The 21,648-nt window shown below is 42.4% G+C and overlaps 1 protein-coding gene across 2 annotated transcripts in view; it reads left to right on the top strand.

The window, feature by feature from the left end:
• Positions 1-21,648, top strand: part of CACNB4 (calcium voltage-gated channel auxiliary subunit beta 4) — a 245,026-nt gene that overhangs the window by 157,295 nt on the left and 66,083 nt on the right. The gene's annotated exons all lie outside the window — the stretch shown is intronic.

Here is a 21,648-nt window from a genome sequence, read left to right as displayed (position 1 = left end):
AGGGCAGAAAGAGAAAATGAATCTGATTGGTCACTTCTCTTTTGTATAAGAGCTCTTTATTTCCCATCCATTGGCCACCCTCAGCAAGCTTGCCTTTCTCTTGCTTCTTCACTTGCACAAGCCTGGCCGTGGCCACCTCTCTGCCTACTCAGCACCTGCGCTGCCGCAGCTGGGTAGGGTTAGAGTAAAGCACGCATCCTTCTGACTCACTTGGAACTTGTCATCGTGAACCTCAAGTGAGTCTCCAGTACTGTTCTCCTGTCACTCTGCATTTCACTGGTCCATTCACTCTCCTACTGTCTGGACGACCACTCCATTCATACCTTCTGCTCTCTCCTCAAAGCTGTAGCACCAACTCTTCTATCCTCACTCTCAGCTGATGGCTTTGCTTCTTATTGTAGTGAAATGATAGGAGCAATCAGAAGAGAACTGCCATAGAGGTTGCGTCAGCCCCTCCTCCCACCTCTCTGCCTCTGTGTGCGTATTCTCTGCCTTCTCTAGCTGTGCGAAAGTGGCACCGTCTTAGGCCAGCTCTCCCACTTGTGCATTAGATCCATCTCCTCTCGCTTACTCAAGAGCACTTTAGTAACTCTCCCTATTTCTACATCACCATTTCCACCATCTCTACTGAATTATTCTTATCTGCAGTACAAATATCTCTTTCTCTCTCCCATGGTGAAATATTCTGTTGTTGTTTCCTCCTCCTCCTGTTATGCATTTCTCCCTTCCTCTTTTGGCAGGTGTTCTCACCTTCTTTGTGTCATGAAAGCCTTTACTGGTATAGTGAAGTCTGTGGACTGCTCAGAATAATGATTTTAAATGCTTAAAATAAAACATAGACTTGCAAAAGAAATTATATTGGACTATAGTTATCAAAATAATTTTCAATTGTGATATGGTAACATGTTATTCTTTATTAATGCATTAAATAATACATTAAAAATATAGGGAAGCTAATGTCAAATTTTCTTTTTTAAAGATGTATTTCTGCACAGGTTCTCTTCAGTCATAGCTCCTACCCCTACCCATCTTACAAAAGGTTGTAGCATCTAATGAGAATTACATTTTTATTTGATGTCAAGTTTTGTAAAATTTAAACAATTAAAATCAGTCACCTGTTTTCATGTATCAATCAACAGAGAAAGGGGACTCTGGAAAGCAACAAAGATGTCTGGGTTACCCATGTGAGGACAGGTGCCTTCACCTCTAAGCAGCTGGGTGACTTCTGGGCACGTTGGCCTAGTGGCAGAGCTTCTGCCAGCCTCATTTGTGTGAGCACCTGTGCAGCAGGAGATGGGGTCAAGTGAGAGCTAATGCTGGGTCTGATAGTTACTGTTGATTTGAACTATGGAGGATCATGATGTTTTGAGATACCTGTAACAACTTCATTGTGATATGAAGCTGGCAAAGAAATAGACACTGATGATTTTACATTAGTAGCAAAATATCAAAGAAAATATCAGATTAGCTAGAAAGTAATGAAAATTAAGATGTAATTCTTTTTCCATCTAAATTTATGAGCTCTCTGAATTATACTCACAGGTTGTTTAGGGGCCCTACTTTTATGCACAGAGGCCCTGTTTTGATAGCAAAACTCTCTGAGATGTTAGATTCTCTGCTTTCTACTGTTTCCCCTTTCACCAGTGAGTCCATGCCAGACAGGCTTTTGTCCTCTTAATATACTCTATTTCTTATCAAGGTCAACAGTGACTTCTGTATTGTTCTATCCAGTGACCTTGCTTGCCTTACCAGTATTTGAAACAATTAGTCATTCTTTCTTTTTGATATACTTTTCTCAACTTGGCTTTAAGGATACACACTCCCGTTGTTTTCCTCTTGCCTTTCTGGCCACGAGTTCTCAGATCCCTTTGCTGGTTCCTCATCTTCTGCCTACTAAATCTCCAAGTGATGCAGAACTCAATCGATAGACATCTGTGTACACATTCTCTCATTCATCTCATCCAGCCTTGAGGCCTTAAATACATACTCATTGTATTCTGACATTACCACTCCTCCAATGCAATAATCATAGCTGTGACCTCTCCTCTGAATTCCACACTACTGCCTCCTACTGCCTGCTCAGTATCTCCACCTGGTTGCCTAATAGGCAAACAGATTCATCACATCTAAATCCAGGTCCCTGATGTTCTCCCCAAACCTGCTATTCTGGCCACCTTTCTTACCTGAGCAAGTGGCAGCTCAGTTCTTTCAGTTGTTTCGGTCAAACCCTGTGCAATAAGGTTTGACCCTTCTTTCTCTCACACCCACCTCCAGTCCATCAGCAGAACTTGTCAGGTCTCTCTGGGAAGTGTATCCTGAGTGTAACCATTTTCCAGCGCCTCACTGTTGTGACCCTGACACAAGCCTCTGAGGCCTTTCCCCTGGAAGTGCTGCAGCCTCCTCACCATCCTCCCTGCTCCTTTTTCTGCCCCGGAAGTTGGAAGTTCATAAATCTTACAATCGACCCACCCACCCCACTCCTCTGAACTCAGAAGAAACATGTACAGTGACCTAATAACTCGATTGAAAACTCTTGTAAGTTCCCCGTACTGCTAGTGTGCACGATTCCAGGATGGTAGATATATTTCCGCGAGTGACTTATGGAATTCGTTTAGCAGCAACATCGTTAGCCTGATAGGATTTTAAATGTAGCCTGCAGGTTTAATACCCGTATTAAGGCAGTTTAAAAAGCATGATGCCTCAAACTTAGGAGCTTATTTTTAAAGGGTGCTCAGAAATTGTTTCAAATGTTCAAATAAAATTATGGTCTGTGTTCCCGAAATACTATGTTACTTCTGTCATGTGACTGCCAAAACCACAAAATGTGTTAGCTAATAGCCGCATTCTTCTACTGTTCATTCTCTGCCATGGAATTAAAAAAAATAGAAATGCTGCCAGTAACCTTTCTTAGCAATTATTTATGTCATTCATTCAAGAAACACTATTGAATAGTTTTTGTGTGCAAGGTGCTCCAGTGGGTGCTGGGGGTGGGAAGATGCACCGAATCCAGTGTGCATCTTCAGAGAGATCACAGACCAATGGGGGAGGCAGAGGAGTGCATAACTAACTAGGTGTGATGCAGTGTGATATGCATCATAATAGAGGTGATTGGTATTAGGTACAACCATAGCACAAAGAATGGAACCATCAGCTCTGTTTAAGTGCCTCAGGATGTTTCTTCCTGAGGCATTGTCTGGGATTTCTTGAAAAACAGTATGATTGATTGCCATGTATAAATGGTACCTGTCTCTTCCACACCCCAACTCTGTTCTGGGGCTTGAAATTTTAAAGGATGAAGAATGGATATCATAAGTGATGTAAACACCCTAGGGTAAAAAAATGCTGGCCTGAAATGTTCCGGAAAGTGGGCTCTATTCCAAAACTTCCTAAAGTAAATATATTCCAGAACCTCTCTTGTTCATTTCTGGATTGAGAAACTTTCTCAGGGATTCCTACCTTATAAATTTACAGTGGTGGGCAAAGCAGGTTTACAGTTGTGAATTTGTGAAACAGTTTATTCTTGTATTAGTGTTTATTAATTATTGTACTATTTATTTCTGTTACAACTGAAAACCTACTTTTGCCCACCCACCCCTGTATATAATATCGAATACCAGATGTTCTGAGTGGAAATGAGATGGAAACTTCTGGAAAAGTATTAGAAAATTTAGAATTATAACACTACCTAAGTGTGTTAAAATATCATCTTGCTCCCACCTTACTTTACTATTGTAATGATAGTGCATGAGCCAGGAAGTAACCCTCTGACCCTCTTCATGTTACTCATGAGAAAACTGAGAGCTATTTGGAGGGGAGGAAGCTTCCTGGTGGCCCTGCTGATCTCTAAGAGCATTGGGCGCAGAACCTGAGTTTCCTGTCTCAGTGTAGTTCTGCCACTGCTGCTGCTTCCACTGTGTTGATGTGATTTTTTCACCTGCTGATACGCAGAAATGACTTTTGCCTTCAGAAGGGGCTAATCTGAGATTATTTAGCCAAGAATGAATATTTTTAGGGGGGATATCAGCTAGAATGCATTCAGTGGCCTCTGCCCAGGCTCCCCCTCCCCTAGTGGCTACAACTGAAAGGCCACATGGATAGCTCTAGCCATCCTCAGGCGAGGGGCCACATGGGTGTCCACAGGCCTAATGCCAACACTGGGAAGCACAGCACAGGAGAGGTTCAGGGTATGGAGAGCAATGCACCGAAAGCCAGACGACCTGTGAGCAATCCAGTACCTAAACAGAAAAGCAAAATGGGATGTCAGAACCTTTAAGAACAAGAAGGAATTGAGGGGCAAAGTGAGGCAAAGCTGTAATTGCAGAGTAGTAATAACGAGTCGTCTGGAACTGTAGGAGCAGGAGTCAGGTACAGAATGGATATAACCTCTAGCAGGGGTAGCAAATTTAGAGCCTGGGAGCCAAATTTGACCTTTGGTTGTATTTGGTTGAAAATAGTTATTATTTTTTAAATTGCTTTAAATGCTTTTAGGCAGATCACATGCTGTCCATGTCAGCACAGTCCCACCTGTTGTCTCACACCCACTCAGACAGGTCCTTAAAGAGCCCAGGCTGCTGTTTCCGAAGGAGTCCAGGAACTGCGCAACTGGAGAGGGAGAAAACCCCGCCCCCTAAAACAGCCTGGCATTCCTCATAACCTCACAAGTCTGAATGTGGATGAATTCCACCGCGAAGTCCTTTTTACAGTAGGCAAAATCAACAAGTCTTGGGCAGTGACTAGATCTGGTCCTTAAAAATCAACTCAGTATTTTTTATGAAACTGACTTATAGAGTTCAAAAGGTTTCAAAATAATGGTAAGAAAATAGCATTTGTGATTTTCAAGTGACTTGAATTTTTTTTCAAGATCTGATTGTCAGGAGAGTCCAGACCATCCATACCAATGATCCAACACTTGAAATGGTATGGATCTTATAACCAGGACACATTTCATGATAAATTACCTGTGGTAGACAGAAAACTGGTCTCCCAGAGATTCCCACATGCTAATCCTCAGAAGCCATGAATATGTTAGGGTTCATGGCAAAGGAGAATTGAGTTGTTTATCAGCTAGCCCTGAGAGGACATTATTGTGAACTGTCCCAATGTTGTCCCTGAGGTCCTTGTAAGTGGAAGAGGGAGTCAGAAGAGAGATAACCAGAGGTGTGGCAGCATGAGGAGTCAACCAGACATCACTTGCTTTGACTATTGAGGAAGATGTCTGTGAGCCAAAGAAAACTGTGGCCTCTGGAAGCTGGAAAAGGCGAGAAAACAGATTCTCCCCCAGAGCCTCCCGAGGGAGTGCATTCCTGCTAATGCCCTGGCTTTCGACCAGTGTGACTGATTTTGGAATTCTGACCTTCAGAACTGTAAGATAATAAATTGGTGTTGGCCTAAGCCACTGACTTGCTGATCACTTTTTGCAGAAGGAATATAAATCTAAAGGAGGTACAACTAGGTTAGTGTGGCTCATTGACTACCACTCATGTTGTTTTAAACCAGGAGTCACCACCTGATATGTCTGATTTGACCTTTACAACAATCATTGTTTGTAGATGATGAAACTATGACTTATTTCCAAAAGATAATTATTTGTGAAGTTCTTTCAACGTCTTAAACCTACCATGTCGGTTTTAAAATGGCAAAAGCTGAGGATTCCGAGGGCAGCCCTCAAAAGCTTAAAGCCCCATCATAACTCCCCACTTAGCACTGTTTCACTTGTGAGTTATAATAGTTGCATGTTTAGGTAGAGTGTCTGCGTTTGTAAGTGGAGAACCTAATTTTAAATTACATGGGACTGATACATGTCCGAGGTTACTGCAAAGACTCTACACTTGTAAAGTAAAAAGATGAACATGAAGCAAAGGCTTTTCGCAATTGTTGATTTTTATTAATTTGTATTCACAAAGGAAAAACACATCCTGACACCTAATAATTTCTAAATTGGTCTGACACTTAACTGGTTGCCATAATAGGATTACCAAACATATAGGAGGAGCTAATTAAGAGGTATTTAGTTTGGAAATCACGACTATTGCAAAATGGCTTTAAAACTGGATTTTGCGGGGTGTTCCTCATGGAGAGTAAGAAGAACGAGTTAGCTAAAAATTCAACTCTGTCTTGTCTAAGTTTTCCAAGGTGTATTCTTGTTTTTAATTTTATGAGGGAAAAGAATCAGTCTAGGTAGTTTTTGTTTTTAAAAACTTTCACTTAAGATATGCTTCTTTGATGGTGGATCTGATCCTCATGTTTCCTTTATGCATTGCTAGATCTTGGTTCTCTGAAGCGGGCATTGAGGACTGATGTACAAAGTAAAGGGGGCACCAAATGCAAGGAGGAAGAAGGGGAAAGGTGAGCAACAAGGCAAGTGAGGAGCCTAGCCTACAAAACTTAAGGAGGTGCTCACTCCCTGGTAAATGCAAATGCCAGCAAGGCCCTGAGGGAGGGCGGTGCCTCTATAAGAGGAGGTGCTTGCTCACTCTCAGGGACACCCACATGCCGAGTAAGCACTTGCCCCACCCTGAGGGTGGGTACCTCCTTACATTTTGCACTCAGGGCACCTCATTTGCCTCAGTAGCCTCACCCGGGAGATAAGAGCATGACCAATGATGACTGAGATGATGACTATAAGCATCATCACCAAGTTCTTATTATATGAAATGTTAAAGGGACTTATCTAAGAAAAAGAAGATGAAAAATATGAACAGTGAAAGGACAGCAAACTCACAGTTATTAACAACCACACCTAAAACAAAAGGAAACCAAGAGGACAGCTAGATCAGGAGCGGAACCATAGAAATGAAGAACACATGGAGGGTTAGCAACAGGGGAGTGGGAGGAGGAGAAGGGGGAAGAAAGTACAGAAAATAGCATAGACAGTAGGTAGAAAACAGATGGGGGGAGGGCAAGCATAGTAAGGGAAATACAGAATGTAAAGAACTTGAGACACATGGTCATAAACTAAAGGGGGAAATGGTGGGGGGGGGGTGCAGCGTGGAGGAGAATGAAGGGGGGAATAGAACTGTAATGGTATAATCAATAAAAATTTTTTTAAAGCCTCTCTCCAGCTTTGAAGTCATTTTCTGTCCAGAGCCTACTCACACATTCCAGACCACCCCTCTTTGCCAAATCTGGGGCCAATCGAGAGACTATACAGAAGGTTTGCCTTGTATGGCTCCAGATCAGTCCAGAACTGGGCAGGTCCCCCTTTGAACCGTATCTCTGGAGGCTACCTGGCCAAGATTCCAGACTCACCTCTCAGGGCTTGACTCTATAGTCAGCTTCTATCTAAAACATGACTTCTGTGAGTGAACAGAACTTCAGGGAGCAGGATTAATGAGACTCTCCTAGATGTCTTTGATTTCAAAAAATTCTTTGTCAGTGATTATCTGAATCTATCTTGTACAAATAGAAACATTTAAAATTTTGTAAAATCTGTCCAAAGTCAGATTGGTTAACTATAACTGTAGTTAATGTGATATTTGCATCTCTGGACATGCTGGCATTTCTAATTCTGCCTTTTATTCAAGGGTCTCTTGCATGGAATGCCATGTAGTGCAGATATAATATGAGTTTTATTTGGAGAACAATTAATAAGCAGACACGTAGCAGTGTGCACACAGTCATTTGAACTCCGCCCACAGCTGAGGCCAGGCGTGGATGTCTGCATGCACCACACACAGCCACAGGTCTGGCAGAGAACACTGTGTGTTTATAGGGTCAGCAGTCAGGGTGCATCTCTGTGATTGTGCAACAATGGGAACTCTCTGGTCAGGGAAGTGGCCTTATTAGAAGAAGGCCTCCCAAGTTCAGCAGTTGGTATCAGCTCATTTTCTGTTGAGCTGAGCCAGCTTTCTGCTCAGCTAGTGAAAGAGGGAAGGAAACAGATCTCAGGAGCCATCCATATTTGTCTCTTGCTGACAAAAGTCTATTGTTCTCTTTGTCTATTGTGAGCAATTTGAGAGGAAAGACGAAATCATATGGATTTTTTCAACTCCCATGGTCCCCTGCCAGTGGTTGAATGTGTACTGCGTACTTGCTGATTGAATGAATGAAACAATAAACTTTAATCAGCGCTGCATGAATGCTGTATCAAAAAAAGAAATCTATGCTTTCGTGGCAACTTGAAACCATGGGCTATGCCTCCACAATGGCAAAGCACACGAATTGGCAGGGAACAAACCAGTACGTGTGACTGAGGGTGACTGTTTGTGTTCTTCATGTGGAACCTGGTAGCACCCCCTCCCCCTAAGCCCTCTTCACTTTTGTTTCAGAACATTTCTTTCTGCCGCAGCGAGAAAAGTGGAGACACAGCCCCCTTTAGTTGTCAGTGCCCTGAGGTTTGCAGCCCAGCTCTTTAGTGTCTTTCTAGTTGTGCATACATAGACAGTGTGTTTGGAGGGGAGATGTTTGAGGTTAAACAATGGTGTTTATTTCTTTGAAATATTTTTTCAAATATTAAAACCATCCTTTTGTATAGATTTGGTATTCATAGTAACAACAGCAGTCTTTTATTATGGCCAGTATATTTTTGAACATTTGCTCTGTGTCTTGCAGTATACTGAGCTTTTCATGTCACTTAGCCCTCAGTCCTTTATTAAACCCATTGCCAGCACATTCCCAGACCTGAGTTCACCTGGAATCCTTACACTTCTTAATGCTACCGCAGCGGGCACAAACAGGGAACTCACTGACACTCAGTCTAGCGGGTCTGGCTGGGTCTTCCCACTGCCTTTCAAGGTGACAGTCATCTTTTGATCCTTGCAGTTTTGTTCTTTCACAGGAGAAAGCTGCATCCTATTCTGGATTTTCAAAGCCTGTGTGATCAAATTATTCATATTATAAAATATTTATAAATATTAACATTGTATTTGTGTTGCCACATACTAGCTATCTTCCTATTGAAGTATGTTGAAAAGTGAAGCTATAGTTGGTTTCCTGTTAATCAGCTAAACAAACATATATCTACTTAATTAAAAAAATATCCTGGTCATTAGGATGGCTGATGATTGTAAGTCAGGGTTTCTTTTTGTGTGCAGAGTTCTGTGTACACAGTTTGATCAGTTTGGACATAAGTGTATACCCATGAAACAGCCACCACATTCAGAGCAATAGAGATGCTCATCACCTCCAAAAGTTTCCTTGTGTCCCTTTGTGGTATCTTTTCCCTGTGGTGATGCATGACTTGCCATCTTAACAAATTTTCAAGTGCACAGTCCAGTGTTGTATTAAACATAGGCACTATGTAATAAAGCAGATCTCCATGACTTAGTCATGTTACATAACTGAAACGTTTTAGCCACTGAACAACGACCCCTCTTTGTCCCTCCCCATCAGCCCCTGCCACCACTGTCCTACTGTTTGTGTTTAGGAGTTTGACTATTTTAGATGCCTCAGGTGAGTGGAATCACGCAGTGTTTGCCCTTCTGTGACTGGCTCATTTCACTTAGCATAGTGTCCTCCAGGTTTATCCATGTTGTTGTAAATAGCAGGAGTTTCTTCTTTCCTAAGGATAAGTAATGTTCTACCGTCTGCATATAACCCATGTTCTTTATTCGTTCATCTGTGTATGGACACTTGTGTACACATCTTGACTATTATGAATAGTGCTGCAGTGAACATGGAGTGAAGATATTTCCTAGAAAGCCCAATTTCAGTTCTCTTGGAAATATACTCAGAAGTGGGACTGCTGGATGATACGGCAGTTTAAGTGTTAATTTTCTGAGTAATGACCATACTGTTTTCCATAGCATAAGCCAGAGTTTCTGAACCTCAGCACTACTGCCATCTTGGACCAGGTGATCCATTGTCATGGGAGCCTGTCCAGTGCATCCTAAGATGTTTCACAGCATCCCTCACCTCTACCCACTAGATGTCAGTAGCATCCCCTACCCCCTAGTGTGACAATCAAAACAATCTCTGAACACTGCTTAATGTCTGGTGGGGGCACAATCCCCCTAATTGGGAACCACTGTTCTAAGCCCATAGTCTACAAAGCTTGACCTTGTACCACAACAGAAATTTGCCCATAGTCTACAAAGCTTGACCTTGTACCACAACAGAAATTTGCTGTTTCCTCTTGTGGCTCTGAAGGCAGTATGCACATTCAATATTTTGGCTTTGTTGTTGTGGTGGTTGGCTGTGAGTAATTATTAAGTACTTTGCAGTCCATAGGTAAATATAAATATGCATAATTCCTTCTCTTCAACAACATAAAATCAAGACTTAACATTTTTTAGTTGACTAGTTTAAAACCAGTATTAAATTCTTATATTGAATATTTTACTCCACAATAGGTCTCTTTCAATGGAAAGCTTTTAAAATAAGCATGAGTAATTTTATGCCTTTAAGCACTTTTATTTTTTAAGTATTCCCATAAATATAGAGTAACTGGTTTATTTTATATTTTTTCTTGATCTCTCATGCATTTCTGTTTGTTTTTCTTTATATCAAATAAAGGTTATATCAGGAAATCATACATTAGGGGTCCTTCTATGCTTTAAAAGGGACAGAAGAGAATGCAGTCATAGTTAGAGACCTCTAAACATTAAAAAAGGACCGGGAATAAATAAGTCAAGAGTACAACTTACTTAAAGTTTTTTCCCTAAATTTGTTATCATTTTTCATAATTCCTGAATTCCTGTCCCTTTTTTAATCTTCATTGGAGGATATGTTTATTGATTTTAGAGAGAGAGGAAAGGGGAGAAAGAGAGAAAAAAAAAGCATTGGTGTCAGAGAGGAACATCAATCTGTTGTGCCCCACCAGGGGATCGAACCTGCAACCTAGGTATGTGTCCTGACTGGAAATCAAACACGCTACCTTTTTTTCATTCTTCTTTCTTCTTCCTTCTTCTTCTTCTTCCTTCTTCCTTCTTTCTTTCTTCTTCTTCCTTCTTCTTCTTTTTTTTTTTTTTTTGGTGTACTGGACTATGTTTCAACCAACTGAGCCATCTGGCCAGGGCCCTGTTCCCCTCTTTCAAAATCATTACATTTCACAAAATTCAGAAATTCTTTATGATAGCATGTTTGCTTTTGACTTGATGAAAAAAAATAGGAAACTATCTGAAATTCCAACTTATACTCATTTAAGTAAACTCTCAGAACTATGAGGGAACTTGAAATAGGCATGGGGTTTTATATCCTGTATTAGAAACCTAGTCCTGTGCCTAATAATTCTTAGTGACTTGGTCAAAAAAATATATCCTAGCCCTGGCTGGTGTAGCTCAGTGGATTGAGCGCAGGCCTGCGAACCAGAGGATCGAGGTTCAATTCCCAGCCAGGGTACATGCCTGGGTTGCAGGCCGGTTCCCTGCAGGCCAACTCCCAGCAGGGGACACACAAAAGGCAACCATACATTGATGTTTCTCTCCCTCTCTCCTTCCCCTCTAAAAGATAAAAAATAAAATAAAAAAATATATATCCTTATGCTGCAAGGAGGCATATTTTCTCTTACTCTGTCCTCACTGCAGAATTACTTTTCCCCAGCCCTCGAGTTCAAGCCATTCAGATTCTTAAAGCATGTTATTTAAAATCTTGCCTTGGCTTTCCTTCTCCAGATTAGTGGATCCAAACTTCTTTGTCATGATCTGTTATCATTTGCAACCCTCCCATGCTTGCTTCAGGATCCTTGCTTCCCTTTGCGGTGCAGACCACTGAAATTAGCCAGAGTTCAGCCTGTTAAGGCATCCTGATTGGCTTTAACTTACAGTCCAGCTGGAATAGAATCCTCTCTTCTTTGTCATCAAGCAAAAAGTTGAGCTTCCCTTTGCCTTAAAATAGTCCCTGCATGGTGTCTGCTTTCAAACTTTCCAAAGTGCTCAAGTTCACCACCTCTACCTAAATATAATGCTCTGTATCTTACAGAACTGGGGACACGGAAATTAGCAGGAAACGCATTCCTTATTTTCCAGCTGTTAATGCCATATGGACCTTGAAAGGCCCTTTTGCTGAAGTCTGGTGCCTTTGTTCCTTTTCCCACTGTGTCCTTCCTCACCAGCCTCCCTGCCTGTTTTTTTTTTTTTAACAGTAGCAAACGCCCACCCCATCCCCATATTTTCCTCCTGCAGCTCTTTTTTCTAACTCTCCACACCAAGCTAAGCTTCCAGACAAAAGCCTCTTGAAGAATATTTGAGAACTTTTGATCCGCATGTGATCCCTTTGTAAAACCAACTCAGGACGCTCTTTGATACTGGTGTCTTCTTTGCTATCATCTCTACTCTACCTCAGTTTCTTTCATTTAGAAACTGTGTGCTGACCTGATTGAAATATTCTCAGGCCACCCGAGTGAACAGCTGTTCCCGGCAGTTGAAGCAGCACAGCACCTGCCGCTCCTCCCGGCGGAGACCAGGCAAGGAGGCCGCTGGCTGGCCGTCCACACTCGACAGGTGGAGGCACCGAAGAATGGCTGAGAACTTTAATCAATCTTTGAAACAATTTTTCTTATTCGCCATCAAGGCAATATTTGATTTTGAAAAGCATGTACTAAATACAATATGGTGTCCTGAATTGGATCCTGGAACAGAAAAAAAGAATGTTAACGGAAAACTGGGGACATCTGATATTTCATTAATGGTAACGTAGCAATGTTAGTTAGTTTCATTTGGACAAATAATCACGGTTATGTAAGACGTTCACGTTAGGGAAAACCGGGTGAAAGGAAGGTGAGACCTTTGTTTACTACCTTTGCAACTTTTCTGTAAATCTAATATTACTTCAAAATAAAAAGTTTATTTTAGATGGCCACAGCTCTGCCCCAGGCCCCTCTCACACCCACACAGGCATTTTCAGGTGCACTGGGTGGAGCCAGGCGGTAACCTGAGGCAGAACTACCATACCGACAGAGCAATCAGAGCCGTCTCCTCGGCCCCTGGATGATCCTGCTCTGCCAAGGCCACTTCCACTTTTTGAGCTGCTCGTACATTTAAAATAAAGAAAGGGGGAATTATTGTAAAACATTTATTTTAAAAGATAGCATATTTTTGTCCAAAAAAACCTGTATTACCTCTATTTTATAGATGGCCAGTATATTAAGGGCCTGATTCAAGGAAAAAATATTAACATAAAATGCAGCTACTTTAATCGTTTAATCGTTGGGGCTATAACTCATCTATTTACCTAGTGATGGTATCTGGTGTTTATCTGGTACGTTAGTTCCCTTACTTGTGCTATTTTTCTTACCTTCTGTTCTTGGCTTATCTATACATTATTTACCCATGTATGTTTATAAAACCGGTTAGTGAGCTTAACCCCGAGGACAGAAATAGAATTGAATAAAGCATGGTTTTTGCCTTTAAGGAGTACACACACTAGTGGGCAGAGAGATAATAAACATGCAGAGAGATAATTATTTCTAAAAATCACAGTGCAGTGTTAACAAATAAACATGGCAATTTTATTGGAATGTAAGGGAGCCCACAGAGGGTTATCCGAAAAGCATCTGAAGGTAGCACACCTGTTTCTCCAGGATGAGTGTTGGGAACCACCCTGCCTGGTTTCAGGAATTGTAACTGCTCCCATGGCTAAGTGAGCGACCTCCGGAATGCAGGCCACAGGAGACAAAGCTTGTCTCTGGCAGCAAGTGCTGCTTCTGCTTCATCCCCTGCCCCCAACACATGGTCGAATAGTCCATGACAGGCAAGACCCCTCAGAGGAGGGGCAACCTAAGCCAGACATGATCACTTGGGAGGCCATCATGGAAGGACTCGGGGGCGGGGTGGGGGGAAGGGTCTGCAACAAAAAAGGAGTGATGAACCCTTGGCCCCACCCCACCCCGGCTATTCTGACATAGCCTGAGTTCCCATTTCTGTCTGGGAGAAATTCCTGGCTCTAATCCACTTAAGCCTAAAAACCTATGATGGGGAAGGTGGTGCAGCCTGTGCTGCCAAGGGCAGGTATCTGGAGTAAATCAGGCATAAGAAAGAATATGTAAAAATCCTGTGAAACCTGCTTTGTTTAGAATGCTCTCATTTAAACGATAAGGGTCCAAGCAAGAAGTTGGTTCCTCAAAGTTTTATGGCTCGTTAAATATCTGACCCTGGCTGAGAATAAGCCCTCATGGTTCTTTGAATGCTATCTATTGTTTGATTCTTACCTGTACTCTTGTACAAACGAACCCAATAAAAGCCCCTTGAGGAAGTGGCTCTTGGCCCTTCTCCTTTGAGGGATCGGCCACCTCTCCTCCCCAAGCAGATCATGTCTTGATAGTTTCACTTTCATCTGTGGTGGACTGGGGGACTTTGTGGGCAAAGTTGCCCCCACAGTTGAGTTGGAATGAAAGATGAGTGTATTCAAGAGACTCAGGGTAGGAGTCTCCATGATGTATTCAGGGAGCTAGAGAGGTATGAACTCATATCACAGCATATGGGGGGAGCAATGAGACAGGAAGCTGGAGGAACAGACAGGGACCTGTCTTAGAGCCGTCACAACTAGGCCTTCTGTTGTGGGACAAGCCTGCAGATGAAATACTAAGACAGCAAAAGGTAAAGACCAGACAATTTTATATTCCCCTTATTGACCATCAATTACAGTGGCTCATGTGTTTCTTGAAAATAGAGCTGACACCTGAAGGAGCAGTTTTCACCATGAAAGGAGTTGGTGGCTTTATAGATGGAATGATCACTCTTGGGCTTGTACCCTCCGCCCCAAAAGCTGGAAACAGCAGTTTATTTTTAGTGTTATATAGGGACTAATGCTTAATAATGAGTGCCACTTGAACAAATAATAGTATATAATTATTTTTACCTCAGCAAAAGAGTAAAAAATAAATCTTTGACATTTATTCATAGGGCAACCAATGTCTTTAGTTACTTCGCATTTTAAAAACTTGTGATGAGGCTGGTCAGGGTACATGCCTGGGTTGTGTGTCTGGTCCCTGGTCCAGGCAGATAGGAGAGGACGCATGGGTGAGGTAACCAACTGATGTTTCTCTTGCATCGATGTTTCTCTCCCTCTTTCTCTCTTTCCTTCCCTTCCCTTCTCTCTAAAATCACTGATTGTGTCCTTGAGTGAGGATAAAAAAAAAGAAGGAAAAAGCTCATGACTAAATATGAGAAGTTCTTATTTAAAGAAGAGAAGTTGCTTCTTTTTCATGTTTTTACATGATTAACCACATTTAAATAGAGGATGTCTAAGAATGAATGTGTATCTGAGTAGTTCTTTCTTTATAGCGAGGCCCCTAAACTTTTCGCAGAGAAAAGCCAATTCTTTCCATTCCCAGAGGCTTTCGAGTGGGTAGCTGGTAGCCTGGTGCGTGTGCACGTGCATGCACGTGTGTGTGTACAGAAAGAGAGTGAGGTAGTTGCTGCTTATGCAGAGGTAGAAGGGAACGAAGTCGAGTTTTGGTTAAACGCCTTTTTACTTGAAGAGGATGTGGCTGTATGAGTGTTGATGCCCATTGCGTTGAATACGAACCGGATGTGAGAGACTGAGCATTCTTTCAGGTTGTGAACAGTGACATTAAGAAATTACTTCAGGCAGTAAATGATACATTTCCATTTCTGGCCAGTGAATGGTTTTTGACATCTAGCTCTCCTTGCTCTGGTTTCTCTAGTTGAGTTTCTTCAGATCCCGACCTGTCTTGGTCATCTTTCCCTTGCTGAGGCTGGTGATGTTCTCTGAAATGTGGAGAATAACCATTTGTTAGCTAAAGTCCTGGCCCTGATACAAGCGAACTGAACCTGATCCTCACTCTACACCGTAAGGCATTACATATATATACACACACATACATATACATACACACACACATATATTTGTGTCCATTCTGTAATATTATTAATTCCTTAGGGACCTAAATTAAAGAGAGCAGTGGATCGCCTACCCAAGATCTGAAAACATGTGGCTTGGACAATCAAATTACTTACTTCTTAAGCGTATGAATTGTTCTTTTCTGCTGCAGATAGAGTTGGATTTTCAGCTTGAAAGATGAGTACACATACAGAAAATGTGTGTTAGATGGGACTAATATGCAGTGCACATTATCTGTAGCATCTAAGAAATTGTAAAATGATAATACCATGTATGAGCAAATGGAGTGACAATGGGTGACAAGCAACTGGCTGGTGAGAACCCCAGTTTTAGGGAAGGAAACGTCTGGGTATGGTGGCCGAGCTTTTTCTTTCCACCTTTGGAGAATGGGGTGAATATTTTAGGTTAATCTGCAGGCCTATATTGCATTTAGTAGCACAGTACCCTGGCACGCACTTGAACCATGCTGAGAGGCTGACAGCCAAAATGAGCTGCATCATGTTCCCGCTTCATTATTTGATTGCAGACTAGGAGGGGAAATGATAGTATTCTAGTTCTTCTTTTTGGGAAAGTCTGCATTACGTTTTAGAATGTTTCATTGCCAGATATTGCATAGCTTTCGAGCGTAGTTCCTCTCGTCCACCGTAATGAAATAAACCTTTCTGAAAGCCAAGGAAAAGCTTTCGATTTCAGTTTCAGTCGTTAAGATGTCTTTATGTTGAGTGTCTCAGGGTCCACTGATTTATGGGATGTATCTGGATTTTTTTAAAACCCTGTTAGTAGAAGAAAACAGGAGATAACAGGAGATTGAATGGCATCATACTTATATGACAGTAACCAACAGGGCAACTGGAGTTAGCCTACTTGTAGCTTTTGTAAATTACTCAGCTGTTTGTCATTAATGGCAGAGTTTATTGCTCAATTTTGATTGGCTAAGGAGTAACAGTGGCTCCATTTCAGCAGATAAATACTGAGGATTTGAATCTTTAGTAAAAATTAATGACAGCTGGAGGAATTCCCAGCTGCACGTGTTATTGTAAGTGCCTAACTACCCAATTAATCATAAATGGATAGATTCAGTGGAACATGAAATTCAGTCTGCTTTTGAAAAATTGGAGGCAAGCGTTTTTCTCTCCTGAATGCAACTCAGCAGTTGAGTGGCTAATAAAATACCATACATTCTTTTTTAAAGAGCAATGCAAAGAAGTGTTTGTCCTTCCCTTCCTCTCTGGCTCCCACCCTTCCTCTTTTCCTACCTACCTACTTACCTCCTACCTACCCACATACCTACCAATATTTATCACACACCAACATGGGCCAAGCCCATATCTGGGGCACCAAGATGAAAAGATGCAGTACCTGCCCGAGTACTTACTGTCAGAAAAATAGAACAACTACACATACAAATTACGAAACAGTAGATGAATGGAATGGAGTGTGCCACGTGGACAGGAGAAAAGAGGCTTTTCAAATAAGGGTCCACACCCTGGCCAAGGGCAGGGAGGCATCAGAGCCTCCCTCTCCTGTCCAACGAGTGTTCCCCGAGGGCCTGCTGCGTGCCACACACTGAGACTTAAACAGGCTTGGAAAAACTGGAGGCGCGTATGATAACCTGAGTGTGTTGGAGGAGAATGATGAAAGATGAACCTGATGTTGTCAGGGACAGTTTAAAATATCATTTTAATAATGTTACTCCCAGTTTTGTTCTTCTTTTCAAAGTAAAAGAACAGACATTTCCTTATTTTTGTTCTAGCTCGATATTGATTAAATATAAAGAATAATGGGGCAAAGTTTTGAGTTGATTCAGTACATGTTTATAGCCAATCTTAGTAAATAATACAAAGAAACATACTGAATAAATCACAAACTCAGGGCAGAACCAGGCTAGTGAGTGGCACAGTAAACTACTTAATTTCTTATTTGGAAACCTCCGAGTGGCTAGCAGGGACCTGGCAGACAGCAAGATTCTGATTGAAAACCTCCTGTCTGGAAAAAGAGACTATTAATTTTTTTTTAACCAGATAGCAGCAACCAAGGGCTCAGAAGAACTATCTGTATACATCTCAAGAAAACAGGGGAAACCTTCACTCATCACAGATGGTGGAATACAATTTGATGAAATTTATTTATTTTTAATTTCTGGATGGGGAGTTGCACCTCATCTAGCAGTGATTTTGAGGTGACTTCAGAGACACCCTGAATATATATATTATATATATATAATATCCCCCTGAAAAGGTTGGTAACAAGCAAAAGATTGGAGTCATGGAAAATATAAATTAAGAGTTCTATACCAAGAGGAAAGTTAGAAGTTAGCTCTGAGCTTCCTGGTGGCCGAAGCAAACAACAGAATATAATCAGTTATAGGCTTCTCATTGTCCGTAGGGAGGACATATCTCAGGACAGGCAATGACTTAATTTTTATTATCGAGAACACCAGGTTCCAGGATCTGTGAAGAACCCTTCTTCATTTAGTCATCCGAGGAAGCAGTGGATTGTAGCCAGCCGTCCGTGTGTTGAGAAGCACTGTGGGGCTAGGGGACTTTGCCCAGGCAAACATGGGGTGTTGCTATTGCAGTTTTCACGTGAGCTTAACTGACTTTCCATGAACAGGCCAGCGGCAGCGTTACCCACCACGAATGCTGCCAGCTTGAGCTGCCTCTCCTTTATTCTCACGGGGCCTGCTTTTTGACAACACATGTAGTGATTTGTTATTTGGTAAAATCTGGGTGTTGTCTCAGTGTAAGCTTCATTTCCTTTTCATATTCAGCATCTTTATAGCATTTCATGCTAACTGCTGATAAGTTCTATTGTAGTTTCGGTTTTGTAATGAAGGAATAGAATTTGCAGTAAAACCAAGTTCCCTGGAACTTGTTCCATAAAGCAGTGATTGCTTAAAATGAGAAATCTTTGTTTCTCAGATTCTCTTCTCAAAATCGGTACAGGCCCCAGACCCTGCCCAGTGAGGCGTTTTGCTTGCCTATTATTGTCAGTTTTTATGCTCTCTTTGGTTATAACTAATTTCTGGAACAAGTACCAGACCACATTTTAATAGCAACATTCAGAATTCAATCCAGTCCTTTTTTAAATCCTTTGTGATCTTTCCTAGTAGGAAGGATTATTTACTAATTTTAATTTTGCAGTGTTGTAGATGGTATTGCCTTCACACGGCGGAGCTTAAGTTGGTACAGAACCTTTTCACAAAATGTGAAGTTAATACTGAGGATTTGCTGGACTTGTTAAAGAACTCCAAAGATGTTGACACTCTCCTGGCTTTACTACGTTCTCTCTCTTACCATCTCTTGATTTTTATTTCTCCTCATCTCTGCTGAACAGAAGATAGATAAAATGCTGAGAGTTTATTGATCGATTTCACATATTAAAAAAAACAAACTGAAAAGTACTTGTCTTCAAGTTGAAGATGATTCAACTAAGGGATCTTCTTTTTACCTCCTATATCAAATTTAGTTAGCCTTTAATACACATACAAACATACAAACCGTCAATAAATTGTCTGTATCTCCTGTGTCCTGTCAACCCTTTTTAGAATCTGTTCTTTGAAATGTGTTTCTGGTTGACTCGCCGCCCTCCCCCCACAAGGGTAATGGCAGCATTACCCTTTCGGCCTCCCCGTCAGTCTCCCCGACCTCGCACTTTCAGTCTCCCTGACAGATCCTCTTCACGCTGCCCCTTCGGTCTGAAGCTCGCCCACCCACGCGCAGCGTCCCGTCTCCCCGAAGCCAGAGGGATGCGAACCCTTCTCTTGGCTTTCCCGGCTTGTTAGGTTCTGCATTTATTCCACCCTACGATTTTATTCCCAGCTCCTCCTCAAGTGAGCCTCTGGACTGCTCATTCCCCAACCCGTCAGGCGAGGCGCTACTTTCGCGCCCGTCTGTGTTCACACTGCCCCTGCGTGTCCCTGAAATGCCGAGCAACACCTTTCTGACCCCAGCCAGCTGTCGAGATGAAGTTCTAGCGCTGCCTTCTCCGTGCAGCTCCCGTCGCTCAGCCATTTCGGACTGACCTCCGCCTTGTTGAAACTCCAAGGGCAGTAGCCCTCATTGCTTTTTTTTTTTTTTCAATAACGTAGCTCTAGCACTGAACCGCTGTGTTTCATGAACGCATATTTCATCTGCTCAACTTCAGTGCAAACTTTTAAAGGCAACGCCCACGCCTTTTCTGTCTTCCACGTCCACCGCAGCTCTCACCCCAACAGTGACTGCAGAGTCACCAAACTCCATCGTTCTCCAAACATCTCTATTTTCCTGCCCCGTGGCCCTGCTGTCCGGTCCTGACGCTTTCAGCTGTGCAGCCTGCTCCTGACGACCCTGCCTAACGCCCACTTCCGTCTTCTCCCAGAGATCTTGTGCTCCCCCAAACAGAATCACCAGACTCATAATCCATTCTCTCCTCTTCATAGATGGACTTGGTGGGGGGGTTTGCAGCATTTCTCATGCTCTTCATAATGTGGCAATTTGCGTAACTGTCTGCCTTACCAGATTTGAGCCCTGTTAGCAGTGACCTTGTGGTACTCATTTCTGTGCCTACTGTTGCACTTAACACAGTCTCATACATTCTCAACAGGTGTTTGCGTTTTGAATCCCATATTGGCTGGGAGACACGCAGACGTGACTGACAGTGTGTGGCACCTCTGACTGTGGTTTGTGTGCGGAGCCTCACTTACCTGCTCAGTCCTCTTGGGCTACTCAGAACCTGGTAATCGCTTCAGTTAGATTCACCTGGGTTATATATACATATGGAACTTCATAAAGACAGTAAAATACTTAGATGAATAACTAAAGCCAAACTGTGGAGTTAGGACCAAGCAGTTAAGCATTATTTCACATCGTGCATGCAGTAAGCCACACAGACTCTGCAAGGCTGTTGAATACTAACTTCCGGTCCCCGTCATTGGGTGTCGGCGGCCCCCATACCCTGAGGAGCATGAGGAAAGTGTCCCTGGGCCCCCATCTTTCCAGAGCCCTTGTGCGGCACTGTTAACTGGTCTGGTGCTGTTTCTCGGGCCACCTCCACTGGCCTGTTCCTTCCTCACGTGAAACCTTTTAATTCTCTGCCTGTTGTTAGTGTTTAGTGTAAATCTTAGTGTTTGTGTCTATATGTGCCCTGAATTTTCTATTAAAGTGCCGAATCTCCCTAAGCTGAGTGTCTCAGGCTTGTCTCTCCTGTCCCCACAACCCAGAGCGCAGTTGCAGGCCACACTGAAGAGCTGGAAGCACCCAGTGCTGGCCACGCTTTTCGGGGTGGCCCACTTCTGCACTGCGGGTCTCCCTGCGCTTTGTCACCGCAGCATGGAGGGGGTTTTCTATCCCCTGAAATACTAGGGGGAGGAGAAGAGCTTTCAGTGTGAGCCCAGTGAGGAAGAAGCTTTGCCATGGAATGGACATCGTGTCTCTAATGTGTTGGTGTGAACTCCCTCTTTCTCCCCTCAGGCTCTTGCCTTCCTCTGGGCTTAGGGTTTGCCCTACAACCTTCATACCTAACAATGGAGACTGTAGGACCATGGTACTCAAACACTCTTAATTTATTTCAGATCCAGCCATTTAAACTATATGTGTATATGGTTTGTGAGTTTTTTATCTATAAAGATGCAGAGTGATAAAAAACCTATTTTAATAAATTCACCAGAGCTTTAAAGTGGGAGTTTAAAAAATATTTTAAGCATGTATTTCAAGGAAGCAAAAAGAGCAAGAAAATGGGGCAGGGGGTACTTAGCTAAGTAAAGCAACTGCTACCTCATTTTCCTCATTGAAATGACACGAGGGCGTACTCTGTGGCCAGAGAGCTCCTATTCTGCTTTTGGAAGAGAAAAGAGAGTCTCGTCTCTCAGGCGTGACTTTGAACCCGTTTAGGAATCCAGAAGTCTTGGATGGACTGGCTGGTTCTATTGCC

The sequence above is a fragment of the Sturnira hondurensis genome, unplaced genomic scaffold, assembly GCF_014824575.4.
Source record: "Sturnira hondurensis isolate 20B ecotype Veracruz unplaced genomic scaffold, ASM1482457v3 Scaffold0019428, whole genome shotgun sequence".
Classification (NCBI taxonomy): Eukaryota; Metazoa; Chordata; class Mammalia; order Chiroptera; family Phyllostomidae; genus Sturnira; species Sturnira hondurensis.
The sequence above is the reverse complement of the archived record's forward strand: the minus strand, read 5'-3'. Positions and strand labels throughout refer to the sequence as shown.